The following is a 4,945-nucleotide window of genomic DNA, read 5'->3' as shown; positions in this document are numbered from 1 at the left end:
GTTAGTCCACTCGTTGAGTTTCCTCCTATCAGTGGGCTGTAGCAGCATATATAAACGGGCCGGCTATGGTGTCATGGGTCACCGCCCCTTCCCGGGTCGTCATTCGGTCGCCATCCAGGTATGTTGTGTGATGTTAGCTGGGTTGTCTATGGTATAACGTTAGCCTATTTTCAGAGTGGCGTGCGAGTTTCCTGCGGCTGGCAGTTGATTGAGGTTGTCCCTCCTCTGGTAGGTGAAGTCGTGATTGGTTTTACACTTTGTATCCACTTGTATTGTAGCGACATTCTTGTTGTGTACAGTCAAAGGTTTGAGTGAGAAGTATGGCCTGTATGAGTGTTTACACTTCAATACGGAAGTGCTTAGTTTCCGCTGGCACACGCTGTCCTCCCGATCGACTGTACGAGCCCTAAGTCTGCATGTATGCGTTTATCTGCCTGACTGGTTTGGTTCTCAGAGATCGCACCCATAAGGTATGTGATTTAAGTCATTATCGCCTGGGTCATGTGGCGATCTTCTGTTGAGAGAAACAGATTTTAGTAATTGTTAAATGATGAATTCGTCTGATTGTTAACTTGTAATTTTATAGATGCATCAAGTACGGATTGGTGGCGTCTGCATGGCCGATTAGCTTTCTTGCGGTTGGACTGCGTGGAACTACTGTCCGAAGGCGCTGTTGCTTTGCTGTTAACAATTGGACTGACATCGTTGCCTTTCGTGTGTGTGTGTGTGTGTGTGTGTGTGTGTGTGTGTGTGTGTGTGTGTGTGTGTGTGTGTGTGTGTGTGTGTGCGCGTGTGTGTTTGTGGTTTATATCTTTTTTTTTGTATTAGTTATTTTTGTATTTTGATTTAGAATTTGTAAGGTTTAAATTGAAAAGTGCGAACACCTCGATTCCATTTGTTGTCTCCGTGAAGTGACAATTCTGAGTGTGTTTCAACTGTGACAATTCTGAGTAACTTCATTCTGTCGTTACAGGAGCTGAGTGCGTAAAGCAGGGGAGGATTGCTGGTGGTGGTCTTTCTCACGAGTGCTGTGTCATAAGTGGCGTGTGTACTTGTGTGTGAGGTGTACGGAAAAAGGTGACTTGCCGTGGAGGCCTTATGTGCCCTTTATCCCCTGCTCTGCCTCGGCTCCTTTTCCGCTGACTTCTCAGGTCGCTCTGTGTGTGTCTTGTTGAATAGTGACATTGTTGTGTCTATATTAATTGTTGTTGATTGTGTTTTGTGCTTTTTTTAATATAAAGTATTTATTTTTAATAAAATGTATATATTTTTGTATCCACGTCTCCTGCCACTTTACTGTGAACGAACCTGTGTTGCCTTTAATCAGAAATTCCATTGTATTGTCCCTGGCAAGATTCCAGGGTGGCGTAGTCGCTAGCTGATCACCTCCAAGTCCCTCCGTCCGTGCTGTCACAGTTATATATGGTTAATAATTGTGCACAGTAATCTGACAATAAATGTGGCACACCCAGATTTTCAGATGCACACTCAGAGTCTCTTTTCTGGCTACGCTACTGATTCTGAATACTGAACTTCAGTGTATGTAATTCAGCTTTTGCACTCAAATAAGCGACGACCATAGGTTCATTCCGCCCTCAACCATTAAGTCTCAATATGGCAATACTACAATTCTGCAGTTGTTCCACACAAATTTCTGTATTACAATTTTAAATTGTTGAGAGGTTAGGATTAGGGCGGTCCTTGGTCATCCAATGTGCTCGGGTCCCAGAAATGAGATCCTGTGAGTGTGTTCTGCAGATATAAACCCATTCCAACATGGGTTCACTTTTGTGACGAGATTGTGATTTTAGCATGCAAGAGTTTTTAGTTATTTATTGATGTCTTTTGTTGTTCCAGCAGCTGACATTTTCTCTGTAATCTAAAACGACACATGAATGAGACACACAATGATATCCTAGATATAAAGTTAAAAAAATCAAACACTCATATTATAGGAAAGTAACCTAATTTTTTTATTCAAATTCAATAATATAAAATACTTTTAATCATAGTCTTCAAAACACTCTTCCATTATTAATCTGTGTACATCTTCAAGGCAGAGATACTGTATCTGTACTGTAATGTATGATCCTGATCTAAAGAGCTGAGTTGTAGGGAATTTGGATCCTTGGGATCAAACCTGGAGACATCCTAACTACATTTCTGTGATGCACCATGAGTAAAACAGTGAGAATGGCTAAAATTGGAAGATATATATTTAAAATAAACACAATTTGTAAATTTGCTTGGAGTCAGACTACTGTCAAAGTACACAAGAAACACCTTATGTCACCTGTTGCTTAATAACCGCAGCATGCTTTTAATGTTACTCATTAATTTTCTCATGCTTGTGCTGGGAGGAGGTTAAAAGCTGCTGCTTCATTTCTCAACACCACTGATCTAAATCAGAAAATATGTTTCTTACAAGTGTAAAAGTGTTTTTATTTAATGTTTCGTGCCCTGACCGCAGATCCATAACATACTGTAAAAGAGTGTGTTATGGACATTACTGAGTGCTATAATAGCATGTCAAATTCTGCCCAACTTTAAATAATTACCTGAATGTACAGCAAAACATTTGATAAAGGAAAGCATGATTGTACTTTTAGAAGTGGCAATAGTTAAGCAGACACTACAACTTTTATTCAGAGTTTAGAAGCCTTTGTCTGTGTTCTTTAGCACCTGCCATTGACTAAGGACACATTTGCTCTCGTATCAATGCTCTATGCATCATATGTGGAGCATTTCAGTGTTTTATGTATATATGTATTGATATAAAGAGAAGTGAAAACTTTAAACATCTTTTGAAATGGCAGTTGAAAAAGTTTAAAGAGGGAAACTGATATATCTACTTAAGATTTACATGTTTACATGTTTACATGTTCTGTCTGCTTCTTTAATATTAGCTTTCTCCTTATTTTTCAGTCCTGACCATTTTGTCACATAGAATAGTAACACAAGGGTAAGCATGGAAACTTCTTTGTACACATTGCAGGAAAAACAAATGAATATGCAATGTCATTGTAAAAAAGCATATCTCGTTGATCATGATTTGCCTCGAGCTTTTAAACTGCTCTCGGCTACTGAAGGACATTAAACTCAGTGAATCTAAACACAATCACAAACTGATGGCTGCTGCAGTGTTTCTCTGAACCTGTGCAAGGTTTTCAATCAAACAATAATCTGAAGAATCATACCTAAAAACTTTTCTTTTGAAGATTGTCTTAAGAAGAGTCAAATCAACTCTAAATAGCAAATTTGTGGACTTTAACTGTATTTTGTGGAGGTTTTTGGCTTTAGGTGAACTTTGGGCCTGATAGGTCTTGATGACCAAACCATGACATCTAAAGCTACAAACAATCTTCTTTATAGCTAACAGTGTACACTTTCATGGTGTGATTTTTTTTTTGTACAGTCAAAAGCCTTTAGGCATAACCACATATTATGTTCCTCAGCAGGTCTGAACTCTAGGTAAGGTAAGGTAAGGTAAGGTAAGGTAAGGTTAGGTAAGGTAAGGTAAGGTAAGGTAAGGTAAGGTAAGGTCAGGTAAGGTAACTTTATTTATATAGCACATTTCAGCAGAGTGCAATTCAAGGTGCTTTACAAAAAATACGCTCAAGTCTTAGTAAAGTACGCCTTAACTAAGCCCATGCAAGGGAATGAAATATGTGAAAACCCAATTGTACAGGAATGTACCCATTCATGGGAAATTGTCACATCTATCTTGTTTATCTCTTGCAGTAATCCAGGGAATGAGGAACAATATCATATTCTGTTTCAAAATGCTGAATTGCATGCGTTATGAAACCGCTCTAAAGCACAGGTTGAAGATCCAAACGCAGCTTTTATACACTCAATACAGAAATACACTCAGGTCTTAATAAAGCAAGCCTTAACTAAAATCATAGTTAAGGCTGGCTTTATTAAGCCCATTACTGAGTGTATTTGTGTTTGTGAGCAGGGTGAGCCCTTGTCTGTGTGCATGAATCTGTGAGGCTCTATGTGTTATTACATTGCCATTACATTGACTGTGTTACACTTTGATATCAGTTATCGATGTATTTTAAATATCTACATATTAATAGTCCTATTATACATATACCACCATTAAATAATTGTTTTTATTATTATTTTACTGACTGGAAGTTCAGCTGTTAGGCCTACTTCTAGACCAGAGGTCGGCAAGTAACTTTGGCCGCGGCCAATTTTTTTTTTAGCCAGTAGGCCTAGATGGCGGGCCAGCTACACGGAGTAGGCCTATGGATACAGATTTAATACTCTTAATGAATACTCTTAACGTCTACATTGCATATATCAATGAAATCATTTTACAGGGTTTCTGCAGGGATCTTCAATTTAAATTTAATGCCTTTTTAATGCCTTTTAAAATGCCATTTTATTTTTAATGCCATACACGACCCATGACTAACCACGGATATTATGTATGTATGTATTATATATATATATATATATATATATATAAATTAACTTGATTAATCACACGTTTTTTCCGCAATTAAAACACTTACATTTGTTTAGGTTTATATATTTTATAATGTAATCATTTCACAGTTAATCTACAAATGAATGTAGAGACAACATAAAGGCCAGTCTCACTGATACTAATACAGCTATTGATATCTGGATAAAAATGATTTCTCCCCCCTAATTTTAAACATTAATTATAGCCACCCAACATTACAGTGTAATTGAAAGCTATCAAGTTTTTAACATTAGGCTTCAAAAAAAATATGACAACTTTTAATTTAAGTGAACTTAACAAACAATCCTCACATAAACCTATAATAAATGTCATATTTACCTTTGGCCTTCCTGTCTAACATATATTATCAAACAGTCTGCACAGCATAAATTATAGATTAAATATAGACTAATGCTTATTAAAGCTACAAGAGTTCTTTAGTCAATAGCAGTGAGTAATTTT

The sequence above is a fragment of the Scardinius erythrophthalmus genome, assembly GCF_964197995.2.
Source record: "Scardinius erythrophthalmus genome assembly, chromosome: 4".
Lineage (NCBI taxonomy): Eukaryota > Metazoa > Chordata > Actinopteri > Cypriniformes > Leuciscidae > Scardinius > Scardinius erythrophthalmus.
The sequence above is the reverse complement of the archived record's forward strand: the minus strand, read 5'-3'. Positions refer to the sequence as shown.